This window comes from Pristis pectinata, chromosome 30 (assembly GCF_009764475.1).
Source record: "Pristis pectinata isolate sPriPec2 chromosome 30, sPriPec2.1.pri, whole genome shotgun sequence".
Classification (NCBI taxonomy): Eukaryota; Metazoa; Chordata; class Chondrichthyes; order Rhinopristiformes; family Pristidae; genus Pristis; species Pristis pectinata.
This window is the reverse complement of record NC_067434.1, coordinates 4,354,862-4,376,754: the sequence shown is the minus strand read 5'-3', so window position 1 is coordinate 4,376,754 and position 21,893 is coordinate 4,354,862. Positions and strand designations below refer to the sequence as shown.

The 21,893-nt window shown below is 46.6% G+C and overlaps 1 protein-coding gene across 5 annotated transcripts in view; it reads right to left on the bottom strand.

The window, feature by feature from the left end:
* Positions 1-21,893, bottom strand: part of LOC127584774 (sorbin and SH3 domain-containing protein 1) — a 345,097-nt gene that overhangs the window by 231,449 nt on the left and 91,755 nt on the right. Inside the window, exon 2 of one of the 5 annotated variants that reach the window (XM_052041713.1) lies at positions 12,323-12,468. The exons of the other annotated variants lie outside the window; for them this stretch is intronic. The gene's annotated coding sequence lies outside the window, so the exon portion shown is untranslated. The remainder of the gene's footprint in view (positions 1-12,322; positions 12,469-21,893) is intronic. 5 annotated transcript variants of the gene reach the window in all.

The following is a 21,893-nucleotide window of genomic DNA, read 5'->3' as shown; positions in this document are numbered from 1 at the left end:
GTATTTTTTTTATTCCTGAGCAGTTGAAAAAATGTTCTGGAACAACATCACCACAGCAACTGACAGGGCATACCTGACAGCACTCTGAATAATTCAACAGGGCTGCCAATGCTGATCGACAAACAATTGTATGACAATACAATAAAAACTGTGTGATGTGCCTTTGTAAATACTAAAGCTGCTTTCACATCAGGGTCTCTGCTTCCTGTTTCAGGTGGTAGACAATATTGTCCTTTAGCTGAAAGGTTGTGTCCTGCACTGCTGCTAAACTTACTCAAGGCCTGCTTGCTCACACGAGAGATAACAACATCAGGCATTCTATACTCTGGTGTAATGAAGGATTATGGCAACTTGCTCTTCTAACGCCCACAAAATGAGAAAGAAGGAATTCAGAGAACAACTTAATAAGGGAATGGTGTTTGCAGGTCACTGACTCTTCTGAGGTTTCAATGATGATCGAGGAACAAAGCAGTATACATCGCACACCCAATCCGTCAAGCCCATGCTCCACTCAAGCTTCTGCCCAGATTGTTCGACCTGCCCCATCAGCAGACCCTTCTCCTTCTTCCTCCCTTATGTGGCTTTCTATAGTTTCCCCTCTAATCTACCAGTGAAGTTTATTCCCCGCTACTCTATGTGGTAGCAAGTGCCTCAGTCCCACCACCTGCTGAGTGAAGAACCTCTCCTGAAGTCACCATTAGATTCATATGTAGGATCCCTGCTTTTGTGGTCTGTCACACTTAGAGCCATCTTCACCCTGTCTACTCAAAGCATTTCATAACCATGTACTGTACCCTCTGTCATCACTTCCCAGGCTTTTTTTAAAAGAGGAAATAGACCCATCCCAGAGTCAAAGACCGACACAGCACAGAAACAGGCCCTTCGGCCCACTGTTTCTGAGCTGATCATCAAGCACTCATTTTTACACTAATCCTACCCCACCCTATTTAATTCTCCCAACATTTCCATCAGCACCTCCAGGTTCCACCACTCATCTACACACTAGGGGCAATTTATAGCGGCCAATTAACCTCCCAACTGCACATTTTTGGGACGTGAGCGGAAACACAAGCAGTCACATGGAGAACGTGCAAACTCGACACAGACAGCACCAGAGGTCAGGATTGAACCTGGGTCTCTGGAGCTGTGAGGCAGTGGATCCACTGGCTGCACCACTACTGTACGATTCATCCTTTCGTGAGGCATATATATGTTTATATTTATTTCTTAAATATCATCTACCTGTACTGTGTTTCATTGGCAAATGTATAATCTTTTGGGGGATGGAAGAAAGTTAAGTTTATATACAACAAAATACTTCCCACATACCAACGCTCACCCATTGTAGAGGGGAAGCTCCCTTGGGATGGTTACAGCGAATGTGTTCCATAGCGCGATCCAAAACAAACAAAGGACAAGTACAAAACCTTCACTGAGCACAAAACCAGACTCCAGTTGCTCAGGTTGCTGTATCTCCAGCTGTAATGTAAGAGGCACCTTACAGTGTGAAAGAAGCATTCGGCTTCTTGCCAGCTTCTTCAGTGCTATTGTTATAGTGGTCAACACAATGAGGCATGTCGCATCCAAATGAGCAACAACAATTTGTATTCCAATATCCCCTTCAATCGCCATAGACCTAGAAAGGTACAGTGTGGAAAGAGGCCCTACGACCAACTGTGTCCGCACCAAGCAAGCACCCATTTACACTAAACCCCATTTTATTCTCCCCAGTTTCCCATCAAATCCCCCCAGATTCTAACACTCGCCTACCCCATTAAGGGCAATTTACAGCAGCCAATTAACCTACCAACCTGCATGTCTCTTCAATGTGGGTGGAAGCTGGATTACCCAGGGGAAACCCACCCAGTCACAGGGAGAATGTGCAAACTCCATACAGGCAGCACCAGAGGTCAGGATTAAATCCGGGTTTCTGAAGCTGTGAGACAGTGGCTGCACCACTGTGCCATCCTGCATCTGACCAAGGTCGCATCTGACTAATGATTGAGTTTGCAGAGGATCTAACAAATGGGGTCTGCGAGGGCAGTGTCTTGATGCAGTCTTTGTGGATTTTAGCAAGGCCTTTGAGAAGGCTTTTCAGCAGGTTGATCAAAAGAATAAAAACCTATCAGGTCTGAGGAAGATCAACAAATCGGAATCACAACTGGCTCAATGTGTTACTGCTGGGATATAGCGCTCAGTACTCCTTTGCTGTTTGTGATAATATAATTAGGATTTTACCTAAATGTTGGGGTACAGTAATCAGATGATGCAAAACGTCTCCATGTGTTTGACAATGAGGAGGATGTTTTAGGCTACAGGGGGGATAGAGGTGGTCTGGTCAATTGGGCAGAAGATGGTAAATGGAATTTAATCCGGAGAAATCATTTGTGAAGGAGCAACAAGGCAAGGGAATAGGAGGGTGCTGAGTGGAGTTCAGAGAGATCTTGGGGCATTGTACAGAGATCCTTAAAGGGAACAGGACATGTCAACAAGGTGGTCATAAGGCCATGCAGGATGCTTTCCTTTATTAGATCAAGTGTAGAATATGAGTTCAGGAGTGTTACTCTATGTACAAAAAATTGTGTGCAAAAATTGGTGGAGATGTGAATAGTGAAGAAAGTTGTCAAAGGATACAGCAGGATGTAGATCAGCCACAGATATGGGTGGAGGATGGCAGATGGGGTTTAATCCAGGCAAGTGTGAGGTTCATATGTAAGGGGAATGGACACAGTAAAGACAGGACCTTAAAAGCAGTGATGTGTACAGAGAGTCTTGGGGTCCAAGTCCATAGCTCCCTGAAAGTGGCCACAAGTAGATAGGATGGTAAAGAAAGCACATGGCATGCTTGCCTCCATCGGTTGGGGCACTGAGTATGAGTCAGGAAGTCATGCTGCAGCTGTATAAAGCTTTAGTTAGGCCACATTTGGAGTATTGCATGCAGTTTTAGTTGCTGCTTTACGGGAAGGATGTGGAAGCTTCGGAGAGGGTGCAGAGGAGTTTCACCAGGACGCTGCCTGGATTAGAGAGTACTCGCTCTGAGGAGAAGTTGGACAAACTTGCGTTGTTTTCTCTGAAGCGTTGGAGGTTGAGGGGAGGCCTGACAGAAGTTTATAGAATTATGAGAGACATAGATAGTATAGATTGAGTCTCTTTCCCAGAGTAGAAATGTCAAGTACTAGAGGACATAGCTTTAAGGGGAGAGGGGGAATGTTTAAGGGTGATGTGCCGGGCAAGTTTTTTACACAGAGAGTGGTGGGTGTCTGGAACTGGCTGCCAGGGTGGTGGTGGGAAAAAACACAATAGTTGTGTTTAAGGGGCATTTAGACGTACACATGAATGTGAAGGGAATGGAGGGGGTTGGATCGTGTGCAGGCAGATGGGATTAGCTCCATTTGGCACCATGCTTGGCACAGACATAGTGGGCCGAAGGGCCTGTTCCTGCGCTGTACTGTTCTATGTTACTGGATGGACTGCAGCTTGAGTGCAATCCCATTCCCTCACTAATTGTCCCTGTAAATCTATTTGTAGAGTCATCGAGTTGTACAGCACAGAAATGGGCCCCTTCAGCCTCTCCATGTCCATGCTACACTAACCACATTTGCCTGCATTAGGACCTATACGTCTGTGACTTTACCTATTTAAGTGCCTGTCTAAATGCCTCTCAACCACATTGTATCTGATTCCACTATCTCCTCTGGCACCAACCACTCCCTGTGTGAAACATTCTCCCCTCAGGTCCCCCTTAAACCTCCTTCCTTGCACCATAAACCTACACCCTCTTGTTTTTGATTCTATACCCTCAGAAAAAGATTCTATCTACCCCATCCATGCCTTTTATAATTTTTTATACCTCAGCTCACCCCTTGTTGCCCCAGGAAAAAAAAACAAGCCCAGCCTATCCCATCTCTCCCCATAACTAAAGTAATCCCCATCAACTCCCCCCAGAATTTGCCACTCATGTACACCAGGGGAAACTTACAGTAACTAGGACCAACCATCACCTTTATTGCATCTCGGACTCTGGGATCTGCCAACACTGCTGGTTTCTCGTGGGTGCAAGCAACTGATGCCCATCAGGGTTCCAACAGAACAGTACAGTACGGCACATTCAGCCTAAATGCCTGCATGCATTCTTTTACAGAAAGGATTGCCACTCCCTTAAAGAGGTTGTGAATCATGAGAAGGATGCCACAATGGTGAATGTCAAGTTTCCTGGAAGCTCCCATGACTCCTTCACCCTGAGGGAGTCCACAGTACTGACATTGTCAGGAGCCAGCTCTGCCCAGAGGGATGGATCTTGGGGGACAAGGTCTACCCTCCCCTTCCCTGGTTCCATAACCAGTTCACCCTCCAACAGCACCAGCTGAGGTACAGTAAGTACGTAGACAGTGTGGAGAATGCCGTAGTTCCAGGGCATTCCTCTGTCAATGCAAGGCAGGTAGGAGCATACTGCAGGCTGCATAACCTGGCCAACAAGAGATGGTAACCAATGCCTAAGGCAGTAGACACAGAGGGGCAGCAGGAGGATGAAGGTTATGAGGGGAATGTTCTTGGCCAGCACTGGCAGCTCAGTGGGGATGAGAGGTGTGGGAACAGAGTGATGCCTCTCCTAAACACACTACACAATTAGAGTGCCCATGCAGACTGTGAGCCTCTTCACACGCCACTTATTACCATCTCCACAGTACACCAGTGAACAGTGGAAAGAGCCCAGGTGATGGATAATCGTTCCTCGCTTGCTGCTTTGCAAGTTCACCATCAGTAAATTAACAACTGCTCCAATTACTTGAGTGGCTTTCCACAACATGTCCGTACTTTCTGATGAATGGCACCTTGCTTACAGCACTCTGACCCCCGCACAAAATACACTCTCCTCTGAGGAGCCCATTCTGTTGGTGTTACCATGGCTTGGAACAGCAACTGCTCTGCCCAAGACTGCAAGGAACCGTAGAGAGTTGTGGATACTCTCAGCATATCGTAGAAACCACCTTCCCCTCCAAGGACTCTGTCTACACTTCTCACTGCCTCAGTAAAGCAGCCAACATAATCAAAGACCCCACCCACCCTGGACGTTCTCTCTTCTCCCCCCTCCCATAATGTAGAAGATACAAAAGCCTGTAAACACGTACCACCAGGCTTAGGGACAGCTTCTAGCCCACTGTTATAAGACTATTGAATGGTCCCCCAGTACAATAAAATGGACTCTTGACCTTACAATCTACCTCGTTGTGACCTTGCACCTTATTGTCTGCCTGCACTGCACTTTCTCCGTAACTGTAACACTTTATTCTGCATTCTGTTCTTGTTTTCCCTTGTACTACCTCAATGTACTGATGTGACGAAATGATCTGTATGGATGACATGCAAAACAAAGTTTGGTATTGGTTTATTATTGTCACTTGTACCAAGGTATAGTGAAAAGCTTGTCTTACAACCCGATCACTGTACCTCGGTACAAGTGACAATAATTTTTCACTGTACCTCAGTACATGTGACAACAATAAACCAATTTACCAATTTAACAGCTTTGAAAGCTTTTAAGCTGCAGCCTCCTGTTGAACCTTGTTGGTGGATGTTCACCACTGAGGCCACTGCAGCTGAGGGTAATGCTCTGATGAGATTGGTATGGAATGTGTGGGGGAATGGACTGAGGGCTAACATTTCAAGCCAATGAAGTCACCATCATTCAGTACTAAGAAATCCCTCACGGAACTCCAAGTGTGATTCATTTTATGCCGATGAACCACTTGGCCAATGTAAGAAGCACAATGGGGCACAACTGATGAAATCTCAGCAGTAGAGGAGGCACATTTCATTCAGATCACAACAATCAGATGTGGTCACTGTCCTGCCCAAGCAATCTCTTTTGATTAATTGGTCCTGCTGCCTTCGATCGCGAACATAACAGAGGGCTCCTACAGAACGGGCAACATAGATTCGTTGTTCCATCTCACCATGTCATCTTGCTCATATTCCTCAGCTTCTTGTGGTAATTCTTCAGTTACATAACTGAAGCACAACCTCTCTACTTTTGATTTAATTCATCTGGCAATAAACTAAAGCACTTTGCAGGCTTTCCTAATTATTAGCTGTCCCTACATACTAGCCTTTGATGAATCATTCACTAGGACACACAGATCCCCCTGTATCTCAGAGCCTGGCGACCTCTCACCATTTAGATGATACATTTTTAAAATTTTTCCTCTCAAAATGAACAAGTTCACAACTTTCCATATTATACCCCATTTGCCAGACCTTTGCCACTCACTTAACCTCTCTGTAACCCTTTGTAACCCCCTTATGCCCTTTTCACAATCTGCTTTCCTACATGTCTTTGTGTTGTTAGAAAATTAGCAACTGAGCGAAAGGTACCTTTATCCAAATTATTCATATACTGTAGATCGTTAAACGTTAAGGCCTCAGCACTGATTGCCGTGGTAAACCACTTGTTACATCTCACCAACCAGACAAGGACCTATTTATGCTTGCTCTCTGTTTCCTGTTAACCAGCTCATCTTCCATCCACATCAAGATGTTAGCTCCGACACCATGGGCTTTCATTTTCCACAAACACCTTTGATGTAACGCTTGATGAAATGACATCTGGCAATCCACCCTGTGATCTCAGGGAGGGGTAGATCTGCTTGAGGGGGTGAATGAACTACTCCTTTTCTCATGGTTAGTTTAAAGACTACCAGCACTACTGATTTTACCAGCTTGTTCACAAGACCAGAGTGAGTAGAGACGTGGTTCCAAGGGCCAATAATGAAGACAGTAATGGAAACACACAGTGGGAGGGTTAAAATGTTAGAGAGAGCTCTGGAGGGGAAGTAATTATTGTCCTTGGTGGCTGTGCACAGCAGCCAAGAATCACAACGTAACGTACAAGAAACCTGATGTTACCAGAGATGGAAATAGGATTCTAATAATGTCATAAAGCAAGAGTTAATCACCAGTGACTGATGATTGGCTCAATCACTTAACTAAATTACTGAAATGAATGCCATCCTTGTCCTTTTGAACTGACCCACGTAGACTGGATTTCAAGATAAAAGACAGCTCTGCCGAAGCAGTGAGGGAGCTAACTGAGCTGAGGTAGAAAACAGAATCCGACAGGGAATCTGTTCGTTAGCATCGTCCCGTGAACCTGCTGGGGTCAGGGTACCTACTCCCAGTCAGATTTTGTGGTATCAAAACGTCACTCACATTTAAATGGTCAAAATCACAACAGAAGGATACACACTGGGTGAACTTCAGAGGAACAACAGAAATGAGAGTCATTGCCTGTGGCAAACACAAGAAAGTATAGAGTAAATGGCAGGACCCTTCAGAGCAGTGACGTACAGAGGGATGTTGGCGTCCAAGTACATCACTCCCTGAACCTGACGACACAATTGGATAGGGTGGTGAAGAAGGTGTACGCCATACTTGCCTTCATCAGTTGAGCCATTGAGTATAAAAGTCAGGAAGTCATGTTGCAGCTGTATAAACTGTTGGTTAGGCCACATTTGGAGTATTGTGTGTAGTGGTGGTCACTGCAGTAGAGGAAGGATGTGGAGCCTTTGGAGAGGGTGCAGAAGAGGTTTAACAAGATATTGGATGGATTGAAGATTGTTCGTGATAAGGAGAAGTTAGACCAACTTGAATTGTTTTCTCTGGAGTGTCAGAGACTGAGGGGAGACCTGATAGAGGTTTATAAAACTATCAGAGGCATAGATAGGGTAGGTAGTTGGAGTATTTTTCCCAGGTTGGAAATGTCAAATAGCAAAGGGCAGAGGTTTAAGGTGAGAGGGAGAAAGTTTAAAGGAGATTTACAAGGCAATTTTTTTTTACACGGAAAGTGATAGGTACCTGGAACGGGCTGCCATGGGAGATGGTAGAAGCAGATACAGTAGCGATGTTTAAGAGACATCTAGACAGACACCTGAACAGGCAGGGAATGGAAGGATATGGACTGTGCCGGTGGATGGGATTACTTAGACTGGTCATGGTTGGCAGACATGATGGGCTGAAGGTCCTGCTCCTGTGCTGTATTGTTTGATGTTAACTATAGCCCAGTGAGGGTCAGTGTGTGTGGAACTGTACCTTAGTGTGAGTCAGTATCTGTGGAACTGTTCGCCACTGAGGATCAGTGTGTGTGGACTGTACCCCAGTGAGAGTTGTTGTGTGTGGACTGTATCCCAGTGAGGGTCAGTGTGTGTAGACTGTAGCCCAGTGAGGGTCGTTGTGCGTGGACTGTACCCCAGTGAGGGTCAGTGTGTGTGGACTGTACCCCAGTGGGAATCAGTATCTGTGGTACTGTTCCCCAGTGAGGGTCAGTGTGTGTGGACTGTACCCCAGTGAGGGTTGTTGTGTGTGGACTGTATCCCAGTGGGAATCAGTATCCGTGGGACTGTTCCTCAATGAGGGTCAGTGTGTGTGGGACTGTCCATCAGAGGAAATCTTTGATCTTTAATTTATAATGCTTGAGAACTTTACAAACTATTGATAGGTTAATGAGGGCAGGTAGCGAGAGCACAAACAAAGGAACGTAAAATCTACAAGAGCTGTAGCATTGACTTGCTGGGCATGTCCTCTAGCTCTTGCAGCTTTTATATTCCTTCGTTCATGTTTTCTCTCTCTAACTGCTCTCATTAACCCCTCAAATGGATGACTCCATCTCCATGGCAACCCTGGCCTCACCCTATCAGAGGTATTTCCTTTGTCCTATCCATCCCTCCCCCCACTCCCACCCTTTCTGCAATTTTAAATTAACTTGTTCTTGCTCCTTCCCAGTTGTGACAAAGCTTCTTCGACCTGAAACGTTAACTCTGTTTCTCCTTCAACAGATCTGGTCAGTTGGGTTACCATACGATTTGCCTATCTTATTTCTGAATCCAAACAGAAGTGGGTGAAGCCAAGTTCCAGCACCTCACACCTCTGGACCATCTTCCACTACACAGAATCGAACTGTCCACAGCCATGCTTCAGAAAGCAAAAGACCCGGCCGTTACATCGGAACATGGTTTAGTAAGACAAATGGGCATGTTCATTACAAGGACGATGGCTAGGTATTAGCAAATATGCAGGCTTAGAAAGTGAAGCTGTAACCAAATCCTCCTGCAATGAGGCCGTTAACACACAACACCAATGTTATCCTGAAGGAAGTGTCCATCATAGTGGCAGCTTTTATTAGTTCACCATGATTATTGGTTGTGAGCACACAGTGACAGCATTGTGATGGGAATTCCACCCACAATGAATCAATTCTGACACGCAGCAAGGCTGTTTATAGTTTCCAGATATTCCCTGCACCTGCAGCAATGGTGAAAATTGACATTTTCAGTAGGAGTTGACAAATGTACGTTGAGAAACTCATGGTATTTTACATAATATGTCAGAAACCTCAGTAATAAGCACCAACTCCCAGGACTATTCAGCTCCAGTTACATAGAACATCCTTTAACTGTTACATTTACAGCAGTGGGTACCTCCTGTTTGAAACACTGGACTTCCCAGTGCTGCCTTTCTGTTACAATTTTCCTCGAATATTTATGATTTACCTTCCTATGTCCACCTCAATCATGGGACTTGCATGTGCAGTTCTGCACACTGATTGGACAAGTGAGCCATTGGGTTTCCACCTTCATTCAAACTATTCTCTAAAAAAACTAAACAGATGGCATTTTCCACCAGTTAAAATATATATTTGACAGTTAACTAGGTGTGTGGCACATCTTCAAGAGCTTCTTCAAAATTGCCGATTAATTCCAAAGAATAGAAGCAGAGCAACAAGGCAGAGAGAGAGAGAAAAGCAGAGACCAGATAGAATGAGAAAGTGTGGTACAAAGTGAGTCCATGAATACCTTTAAGAACTATATGTGCCATGTGTTATGACTTTGGCACATTGTCATGTTGCCACTGGTGTTTTTATGTGTTGTGTGCCTTCAGTAAGGGATATCTGGTTAGAAGATTCATCCCTGTTGCTTACCTCCCTAAATTCCAATAGAAAAACTTAGGACGCTGCATTGGGGATGAGGATGGAAAATTTCTGCTGAGCAAGTGACAAGGAAGTAACCAGGTGTGAGCAGAAAGAGAACACAGTTCTCTGATCATGGTACTGATAATGACAGACAGTGGACAAGCTGGATATGTTAGTGAACTGGAACGTTTCAGAGGTTGCAGAGTTTGCTCTCTGCATAGAACAGGTGAGGATGCTCCTGAGACCAAATTGTATTATTCATGTCCCGTGGTAGGACACAGAACAGAGCAATGTGGCCATGCATGAAGAGGAAGGCAGACGATATACTTAACACTCATGAATCTATTAACATCATGGGCCATGGATGAGATCTCCTTTGCAAATAAGATGGGAATTTTGATGGGACATTTGAATCCAGCACCTTCAGAGAGCTTTGTGAGCGACACATCCGGTTTGTGAAACCAGGAAACAGAAGGGACAGTGGGCAGATGTGCTGTCAGGTAAGGGGTACTGGCTGATGGGTGCCACATTCGGACTGTAGATTGTTCATTATGTCACCGGCAGACATGAGAGTTCAAGCAACACACAGGATGTGACCTACAAGGAAGCCTATAGAAAAGCTACAGCTATGGAAAGGCATTGACAAATGTGAGACAGACTCACTCAGGACACCCAACCCTAAAGCACAGGTAGGAGCAAGGTGACAGTGGCATGTTGTTCTTCTTGGTGGCCCAGTCACGTGAACGGTCTAAACATCTTCCGCAGTGTTACAAGACAACTGTAGGGAAATCCTCGGATGATAGATCTCCATAGTAGAAGCATCAGGGAGGCCACCACAAGATGGAGAGGGAAAGCTGTGGAACTCAGCATCAAGTGACCCAGATAGATTGGGATGAGCTGCTCTAGGGTGATAATGGTCCCTGGTGAGCAGTTTGAGACCAGGACGGAGGGATTGATCTTGCTTTGTCTGAATGATGGTAGTATTCACAGTTCTCAGCTGCAAGCAGTTTTGAATAAGACTCTGTGATTTGTTTTAGATGATGCAAGGTAGTCAGTTGACCAGAGTGCTGGAACACTGGCTGTACCACTGCTGGGATCCATGGACGGTGTAAGGTGAGAAACTCAACTCAGGGTCCTGCAGTGCGGCCATTTCAATCCATTCAGATGGAAGAGTGTGGATCTGGGGAGAAGGACATGGTGTCCATGAGACCAGTTGTTGTTAAGTGGCCTAACCCAGGCACAGGGTGACTGGAGGATTGTGTTGTTCTGGAGATGATTTAAAGAGTGCAGGGTCAGAGGTGCATAGTGCAGAGTTGGCAAGCTTACTGTAGTTTTAGAAGCTGAGCGGACAATAAAGTAAGCACAGCTCAGACTTGTTGCGCTGTGTCCAAGGTGTGGCTAGAGATGCTGAGAACCATGATGTTGTTTGTATCCACTGGACGTAACCCAGAGAGGAAAGTTCAGAGGTGACGACTGCCTGGCTTCAAGATAGTCAGCAGAGGAAAGGAACGGTCCGGTGTCCGGAGGGATTGATGCCACGTGAGAACGTGTACAGGGAAGCAAGACGGTGAGAAACACTGAGAAAAGTTTGTCAGAAATTATTGTTGCTGGGTTTGGGATACTGATGTATATTAACGGGAATATTGGTCTGTGTTAAATTTGGTGGTTACAACTGATGTTTATATTCGTGATCATGCACAGTCAAAGTAACACTTCGGTACAGAACGTGAGGTTTGTCAGAGGTGAAGCCAGTTGGAGAGGTCACTGCTGCCTGATCCACATACAGAGATGCTCAGCTTGGTTTATATTTTGAATTTGGAGCTGAGAGGATGAGAAAATGGGTAAATCTTCACTTAGTTAAATTTATAGTTGTTGACCATGTATGTATTTGTTTTAGTAAGTAACTAGTTACCCGTATATATTAAATTGTACGTGAGTAGTCATTCAAATAATTTAGTCTATGGAGATAGATTCATTGTTTTATGCCATTACTTGTTTAATGGAAAACAATCTGTTTAACTACTACTGAGAACTGTATTTGCCATGTGGTAGAACTTTTGATGTATTGTTGTATTCACCACTGCCGTCTGTTGAGTGTTATTCATGTTCAATAAAGAATGTTTGGATCGACTCTCTGACCTTGTGACTTGTCGTACTGAAGAGCAATATAGAAAAACATTGACATAGAGAAGAAAGAGAGAGAAAGATGGAGGATAGAGAGAGAGAGTGGGAGAGAGAGAGGGACTGACAAAGGTAGGGAGGAGAGATGATGGTCGTTTAAATAAGGAAGTGGCTCTGCTCTGTCGCTTTACACTTGGCACATCCAACTTAGGAGTGACAATCACTTCTTCATTTCCCCACCTTGGTTGGCCACAGCTGTTGCTGGCCATCTCAGAGAGGTAGCTAATGCCTCAGCAAGTCCAGGTTGAAACGAACAGACTGATGTATTTACAGTGAAGATGTTGTATGGAACCAGTATAATGCAGCCATTATTGAACGTCCAACACCTAAAGATAAAATTCAAAAGGCAAAAGTTCTTAGTTTTTTTATTATGTGATATGGTTGTTGGCAAAGTCAAAAGAACAGTAGCATTGGAGCTACAATACCGGACTATCCAGAGGTCAGAACTATTGACCTAGAGACAAGAGTCTAAGGCCAGTATGTAACAGGGGAATTTAAATTAATGAAGTAAAATTCTTAATGAATAGTGTCAGTAATGGTGACTGTTTTGCCAATATTGTCCTTCAAGGAAGGGAGTCTGACCTGGTCCTTACCTAGTCTGACCCATGTGTGATTCCAGACCAACCAAGTGTTGTTGACTCACATCTGCCGCCTTCAATGGCCACTCAGCCAGTCAGCCATTCAGCAGATGCTGGGGGATAGACGGTAGATACTGGGCAGTGCCACTGATATTCACACTCCAGCAATGGATCAGAAAGCAGCCACCAGAACAAACAATAACCAGAATCCAGGAGCTGTATCTTGGCAGAGGAGGAGTTAATTTCAAGTTAACATTGACTATCCTTATGAAATAGTCTCCTTGACAGTTCAGGCAGGGATAATTAATTCATCTATTCCCTGGTCTGCAGACTCAAATTTATTGCTGTTTTAATGAGGCTGCCCCTACTATCAGCGGTCTTTGGCTTAATTAATTCTGAATACAAGCACAGGGACCAAGGCCAATTAGATCTCACTGAGAGATTTGTTGAATTACAAATGTGCACCACTCTTTCCCATAGATGTAGGGTTCTTTCTGAGATAAAGCCAGCTGAAACTGTCATTGAACTGTCTCTGATTCATTGAGTCTAAAGCTTGTCTCAATACTAGCATCCTTGATTGTGTAGCTGTGGGTTCAAACCACGTCTGCCAGAAGCATATAAACTGTGTTGAGTCATCAGTGTAGAACTGCCTCAGAAATGCTGTCCTTTGACTGAGAAGATAAACCAATCTTATTCCTGATTTCTCGCTTCCACGCTAAAAATCCCATGGCAGTTTTTAAAATGGAAAAAGCAGACTGCAGATGTTGGAATCTGAAGCAAAAAACAATCTGCTGAGGAACTCAACGGGTCAAGCAGCACCTGTGGGGGAAAGGAACGGTTGGTGTTTGGGGTTGACATCCTGCATTGAGACTGAGAGTGGAGAGGGAAGGTAGCCAGTACAAAGAGGAGAGGGGAAGGGGTGAGACTGGGGCTGGTTGGTGAACTGCGGAGGGGTGAAGGATGACGAGTAGAAGGAGCCAAGTGGAGGAGGGGGGAGGGATGGGGTTGGGAGGCAGAGGCAGGTGGGTGACAGGTGGAAGCAGACAAGGCAAAGGGAAGGGTGGGGTCGGTGTAAGGTGTAGCTGGAGGCAGCTGCTGGGCGATGATGAGGAGGGACACAAAGGCTGTGAGCGCTGGAATCCGATCACGGGAATCACTAACAGACAGATGAAGGACAGATGGAACCGGATGGGAGAGGGGATAAGGCGAAAGGTGAGAGGGGATAAGTATGAGGGGACATGGCTTTAGGGTGAAAGGGGAAAGGTTTAGGGGGAACATTAGGGGGAACTTCTTCACTCAGAGAGCGGTGGGAGTGTGGAACGGGCTGCCATCTGATGTAGTAAATGCGGGCTCACTCTTAAGCTTTAAGAATAAATTGGATAGATATATGGATGGGAAAGGTCTGGAGGGTTACGGACTGGGTGCAGGTAAGTGGGACTAGCGGAATAACGTTTCGGCACGGACTAGAAGGGTCGAATGGCCTGTTTTCTGTGCTGTAGTGTTCTATGGTTCTATGGGATGTTGTGGTCAAAGTGCGTGGGTAGTAGGTGGAAGGAACCAGGAGGGGGAGGGGGATGAAAATAGCTGATGGGGGGCTGGAGGCGGCTATGGGAAAGGGGAGAAAAAAATGGGAGGACCAGAGGTAGACCGGATGGAGATAGAGGGGGGGAACACAAAAGGTAAGATTAGAAGATGAGAGGGCATGAGCTATAAGGAGAGGTTGGACAAACTTGGGTTGTTTCCTCTGGAGCGGCGGAGGCTGAGGGGAAGACCTGATAGCAGTTAATAAAATTATGAGAGGCATAGATAGAGGAGACAGCCGGTATCTTTTTCCCAGGGTCAAAATGTCTAATACTAGAGGGCATGCTTTTAAAGTGAGAGGGGGTAAGTTCAAAGGAGACGTGCGGGGCAAGTTTTTTACGCAGAGAGTGGTGGGTGCCTGCAATGCACTGCCAGGGGTGATGGTGGGGGCAGATACGATAGAGGCGTTTAAGAGGCACATGAATATGAAGAGAATGGAGGGATATGGACCATGTGCAGGCAGAAGGGATTAGGTGGCACAACATTGTGGGCTGAAGAGCCTGTTTCTGTGCTGTACTATGTTCCATGTAAGAGTTAGGTGAAATTGGAAAATTCAATCTTTATACCATTAGGTTGTAGACTACCCAGGTGGAATATGAGCTGCTATTCTACCCGCGCAGTGGAGGAGGCCGAGGATGATCGGATCAGCTTGGGAATGGGAAGGGGAGTTGAAATGGTATTAGTCAGGAGCTCGGGATAGCTACTGCGGACAGAGCATGGGTGCTCTGCAAACCAGTTGCCTTGTCTGCGCTTGGCCTCGCCGATGTACAGGAGGACACATCAGGAGCATCGAATGCAGCAGACGAGATTGGAGGAGGTGCACGTGGATCTTTGCCTCATCTGGAAGGGCTGTTTAGGTCCCTGGATGGTGGTGAGGGAAGAGGTTTAGGGACAGGTGTAACACCTCCTGCGGTTGCAGGGGGAAAACGCCAGCAGCCAGGGAGAGGTGGGTGGGGAGGAATGAGTGGATCAGCGAGCCACTGAGAGAGTGGCCCCTGTGGAAGGCAGAAGGGGGTGGGGTGGGTAAGATGTGGCTTGTGGGGAGGATCCCTTTGCAGCTGGCGGAAATGACAAAGGATGACGCGCTGGATGTGAAGGCTGGTAGGGTGAAAGCTGAGGACTAGGGGAACCCTCTCTACGTCAACGGTGCTGAGGTCGAGAGGGTTGAGAGCTTCAAGTTCCCAGGAGTGAACATCACCAATAGCCTGTCCTGGTCTAATCACGTAGATGCCACAACCAAGAAAGCTCACCAGCGCCTCTACTTCCTCAGGAGGCTAAAGAAATTCGGTATGTCCCCTGTGAGACTCACCAACTTTTATTGATGCACCATAGAAAGCATCCTATCTGGATACTTCACGGCTTGGTACAGCAACTGCTCTGCCCAGGACCACAAGAAACTGCAGAGAGTTGTGGACACAGCCCAGCGTGTCATGAAAACCAGACTCCCCTCCATGGACTCTGTCTATACCTCTCGCTGTCTTGGTGAAGCAGCCAGCATAATGAAAGACCCCACCCACCCGGGTCATTCTCTCTTCTCTCCTCTTCCATCAGGTAGAAGATACAGGAGCCTGAGGACAAGTACCACCAGACTCAAGGACAGCTTCTACCCCACTGTGATAAGACTGTTGAATGGTTCCCTTATACAAGGAGATGGACTCCTGACCTCACAATCTACCTTGTTGTGACCTTGCACCTTATTGTCTACCTGGACTGCACTGTGTAATGAATTGATCTGTACGATTGGTATGCAAGACAAGTTTTTCACTGCACCTCGGTACAAGTGACAATAGTAAACCAATACCAATGCCAAACTCTAGATCTGTTCTGTTTGGAGGGAGAGGTTTGTGAGCAGAAGTCTGACAAATGGATGAAGTGTGAGGGAGAGCTCCATCAACCTCAGTAGAAGGGAAGCCACCTTTCCTGAAAAAGGAGAACAATTCAGATGTCCTGGAATAGAAGGCTTCATCTTGAGAGTAGATGAGGCAGAGAGGGAGAAACTGGGAGAAAGAGATGGCATCCTTACAGGAGACAGGGTGGGAAGAGGTGTGATCTGGGTAGCTGTGGGAGTCGGTGGGTGTATAGTAAATGACAGTCTGTCTTCTGAGTTCCACATGGGTACAGGAAGCCGCATCATCGATGTAACTGAGAGAAAGTTTGGGACCAGAGAAGGTTTGGAACAAGGACTGTTCCACATAGCCACAAAAAGTTAGGCATAGCCAGGGTCCATGCCAGTGCCCATGGCTACGCCTTTGATTTGTAGAAAATGAGAGGAGTCAAAAGAAAAGTTGCTCGGGGTAAGAACAGGTTCAGGCAGGCGGATGAGAGTGTTGGATCTCTGTTGCAGGAAGAAGTGGAGGGCTTTAAGGCATTCCTGATGGGGGTGTGGGGTTTTACAGAGACTGAATGTCTGGAGTGAAGACGAGGCGGTGGGGGCTGGGGAATCAGAAATTGTCAAAATGGTGGTGGGTGTGCGATGTGTCCTGGATGTAGGGGGGAAGGGACTGGACAAGCGGAGACAGGATAGAGTCAAGGTATGAGGAGATAAATGGAGACACGAGAGACTGCAGATGCTGGAATCTGGGGCACAAAGAAGCCTCTTGAGGAACTCAGGGGGTCAGGCAGCACCTGTCCGGGGGAAGGGTCTCGACCCGAAGTGTCAACTGTCCATTTCCCTCCACAGATGCTGCCTGACCCACTGAGTTCTCCAGCAGTTTGCTTTGTGCTATGAGGAGATAAGTTCAGTGGGGCTAGAGCAGGCACAAACAATGGACCTACCAGGACAGGCCTGTTTGTGGACCTTGGGCAAGAGATAAAGTGGGAAGTGTGGGGTTGGGGAACATTCAGGTTGGAGGCTGTGGAGGGGAGATCTCCTGATGTGATGAGATCTGTGATGGTTAGGAGACAGTGGCCTGGTGTTCGATGGTGGGGTCATAGTCAAGGTAAGGTACGAGGAGGTGTCCGAGTGCTGCCGTCTGACCACTGCAAGGTAGAGGTCAACACCCCAGACTGCAACGACACCGCCCTTGTCTGTGGATTTAATGACTAGGTTGGGATTGGTGCGAAGTGAGTGGAGAGCTGCATTTTTTAAATGTCCTACCCAATCCGTCAAACAACGCTTTCACAATCAGATTATCTGGTTATTCATCTCAATGCTCTTTTTGTAATCTTGCTGTGCACTAATTGACTGCCAGCTGGAAAAGGCCAGTGAAGCAATTTCTTCAGCAGCCATTCAATGTCACTAAAGATCACGCAAGCTCTCTTTGTCTAAAATGCTCTAAAAACATTAGACCTTCCGGTCTGCATCCACGAAACTGAATCAGGGCACGAAGTTGGACAGCTTTCCCCCAAGTAATTCACTCGTACTTAATGCCTTAAACCACAACCTACACTGTGTAACACAGGTGACTGGTGAACCACACAACACATTTTAGGATGGCCCAATTGCCTGACTGGAAATATTTTTAATGTTGGCAGCTTTTAGAGTTCTGGATGCATACAGCAGAGAAACGGGACCTGCGCCCCACCATGTCCCCACACATTTTAGGATGGCCCAATTGCCTGACTGGAAATATTTTTAATGTTGGCAGCTTTTAGAGTTCTGGATGCATACAGCAGAGAAACGGGACCTGCGCCCCACCATGTCCCCACACATTTTAGGATGGCCCAATTGCCTGACTGGAAATATTTTTAATGTTGGCAGCTTTTAGAGTTCTGGATGCATACAGCAGAGAAACGGGACCTGCGCCCCACCATGTCCCCACACATTTTAGGATGGCCCAATTGCCTGACTGGAAATATTTTTAATGTTGGCAGCTTTTAGAGTTCTGGATGCATACAGCAGAGAAACGGGACCTGCGCCCCACCATGTCCCCACACATTTTAGGATGGCCCAATTGCCTGACTGGAAATATTTTTAATGTTGGCAGCTTTTAGAGTTCTGGATGCATACAGCAGAGAAACGGGACCTGCGCCCCACCATGTCCCCACACATTTTAGGATGGCCCAATTGCCTGACTGGAAATATTTTTAATGTTGGCAGCTTTTAGAGTTCTGGATGCATACAGCAGAGAAACGGGACCTGCGCCCCACCATGTCCCCACACATTTTAGGATGGCCCAATTGCCTGACTGGAAATATTTTTAATGTTGGCAGCTTTTAGAGTTCTGGATGCATACAGCAGAGAAACGGGACCTGCGCCCCACCATGTCCCCACACATTTTAGGATGGCCCAATTGCCTGACTGGAAATATTTTTAATGTTGGCAGCTTTTAGAGTTCTGGATGCATACAGCAGAGAAACGGGACCTGCGCCCCACCATGTCCCCACACATTTTAGGATGGCCCAATTGCCTGACTGGAAATATTTTTAATGTTGGCAGCTTTTAGAGTTCTGGATGCATACAGCAGAGAAACGGGACCTGCGCCCCACCATGTCCCCACACATTTTAGGATGGCCCAATTGCCTGACTGGAAATATTTTTAATGTTGGCAGCTTTTAGAGTTCTGGATGCATACAGCAGAGAAACGGGACCTGCGCCCCACCATGTCCCCACACATTTTAGGATGGCCCAATTGCCTGACTGGAAATATTTTTAATGTTGGCAGCTTTTAGAGTTCTGGATGCATACAGCAGAGAAACGGGACCTGCGCCCCACCATGTCCCCACCATTCAAGTACCCATCTATAATAATCCTACTTACCAGCACCCAGTATCTAACCGCAAGAGCCATCACATTCCAGCCTACAGATCAGACATGCTGAGAGGTCACTGATAACAATCGGGAACCCAATCCCTGACACATGGCTCCCCACCAACCTTCCATGAAGGCTTGTCACAATGCCCCAACCAGTGAAAACATAGCTCAGATTCAACTTTAGTTTAAGAAAGAAACTCCCAGATAAATTGGGACATTTTCTTTTCCATGAGGATCCCTTGGCTCAGTTCTTCAATAACATTCATTTGTCTCACTACTCAGTTACTTGTTCTTCCTTTCCGCTGTATGACACGGCCAGGATCATCACAGCTCCTCCAGGGAGGGTGATTTCCACCACTCAGCCCCTTTGTGTGGAAAGTCTTCAGCTGCACTCAGTTAACAGAAAAAGCACTTTCTGATAAAACTCAGTTGGTTTGAGATTCAATCACACAGAGCTGGTTTTATTCAGCACAGTGTGATTGAAAATCAATCTAATCCGGAGTAACTAGTATCTGCCCCCATTCAGTATGAATCATGACAACCACTGAATTCAGAGGGTCACAAAGTGGTACAGCACAGAATCAGGCCCTTCAGCCCACCATGTCCATTTTCACCCTTTTTGCCCATCTAAATATAATTCCATCTGCCTGCATTAGAACTGTATCCTTCAATGCCTTGCCTATGCAAGTGTATATCTAAGTGCTTCTTAAATGTAGTCATTGCATCAGAGTTCACAGCTGCTCCCTTTAAAACTCCTTCTTCTCACCTTAAACCTACGCCCTCTTGTTTTTGATACCGTGACCATGGGAGAAAGTTTCTGACTATCCACCTTATCTAACCTCTCATAAACTTATAGATCTCCACCAGGTCACCCCTCAGCTCCTTCGGTCCAGGCCATATCTTGAACCTCTCTGCTTTCCACATCAGTGCTGTGATGGATGACGTCTGTCCCTGTCCGTCATCCCTCTCGGACCATTAATGGAACACAATGCGTGGTCAAGAGGAGGAGGGCTCATGTTTGGCCAGCAGGGTTGGATTCCCCAGTCATGGCCTGGGGACAGAGCTACATGATAGGGGGCCAGTCAGGTGCGTAGGCACGGTAGTGTAGCGGTTAGTGTAATGCTTTACAGAGCCAGTGACCCGGGTTCAATTCCGGCTGCTGTCTGTAAGGAGGTTGTACGTTCTCCCCGTGTCTGCGTGGGTTTCCTCCGGGTGCTCCGGTTTCCTCCCACATTCCAAAGACGTACGGGTTAGGAAGTTTTGGGCATGCTATGTTGGGGCCGGAAGCGTGGCGACACTTGTGGGCTGCCCAGAAATACTCTACACAAAAAGATGCATTTCACTGTGTGTTTCGGTGTACATGTGACTAATAAAGATATCTCATCTTCTTCTCTCAGCAGGTAGTGAACCATTGGAATTCTCGGACTCCGAGGATGTTGAGGCCAGATATATTTGAAGTGGAGATGGATAAATATTTGAAAGATTGAGGAATTGAGGATCATGGCACAGAGGAGGCATTGAGGCTGGTATAGATCAGCCATGATCATATTGAATGGTGGGGCAGGTTTGAGGTGCCGAGAGGCCTACTCCTGCTCCTATTTTCTTGTGTTCTTGGGAATTACTTACCTACTGCTAGGGTCCCCTAGCGCCCTCCACACTGAATCTCCCACCAGCCCCCATCTTACACTTGCCTGGCACCCCATCCACCACTGTTCACTCACTCCACCACTGACGCACAGTAGCAACAGTTTGTACCATCGACAGGATGCTCTGTAGCAACTCACCAAGACTCCTCAGACAGCACCTTCCAAACCCACCACCTCTACCAGCTAGAAGGACAAGGGCAGCAAAAGCCTGGGGACACCACCCCCTGGAAGTTGCCCTCCAAGCCACACATCATCCTGACCTGGAAATATATCGCTGTTCCTTCACCGTCGCTGGGTCAAAATCCTGGAACTCTCTTCTTAGTAGCATTGTGGGATTATCCACACCTCAGGATAGGGAGCTCACCACCACCTTCTCAAGGGCAACTAGGGACGGGCAATTAAATGCTGGCTCAGCCTGCGAAGCCCACATCCCTTGAATGAATAAACAAAGCTCTAATCTCCAAGAGTCCCCAACCCCTGATCCACAGCCCTCACTATTGCTGCCAGCTTCCCCACCACACCACGTGATTCCCACAACGTGCGAATCGGCCTTCATACCTGATCACCCCTTCCCAAACACGGTTCCTCCAGCACTTGTTGTGTATTGCTCCAGATTCCAGCATCAGCAGAATTTCTTGTGTCTACAAACACGGCCCCTCAGTGCCACCCTGCCACACTTTTTCCCGAAAGAATTCTGCAACCAAGGCCCTTGTGGTTTCCCCCCTCACCACTCAATGGTTCTCCCAGACCACCAGGTGATGCCCCCATCTTGGTGCGGCTCCTGCATCCCTGATGCTGCTGCCCTTCCCAATTCCTCATAGTGGATTCTAGTGACCATTCGCCACTCCTGGCCATAGTCCTGAGCCCAGCCTTGGGAGTCGAGAACCAGCAACTGCCTTGGATTTTGGCTCAATCAAAATTGACCTAGAATGTGATGGGACAATCCCAACAATGGTCCTTCACCATCATCTTTTAGTCTTCTGGGTGTGCAGGAAGTTCTGGAGCAGCCACTTTCTCCAAAGGTTAATAGCCTTTTAATCCTTACACTAAAATACTTCAGAGGGAAATCGTTTATGTAGACCTTCAAATAATGTAGCATGTTCACCCTTCTACAGTAATGATCAGTTTTTAAACAAAAGTCCTGGGAACCTAAGGGTTGGAGGGTGGTGACGTTGCACTTGGCAGCCAGTGAGCTCTCCGGAGAATGTTGGAGAGAGATCATTCAGATCTTCTTGTTAGTATTCCTCTAACAG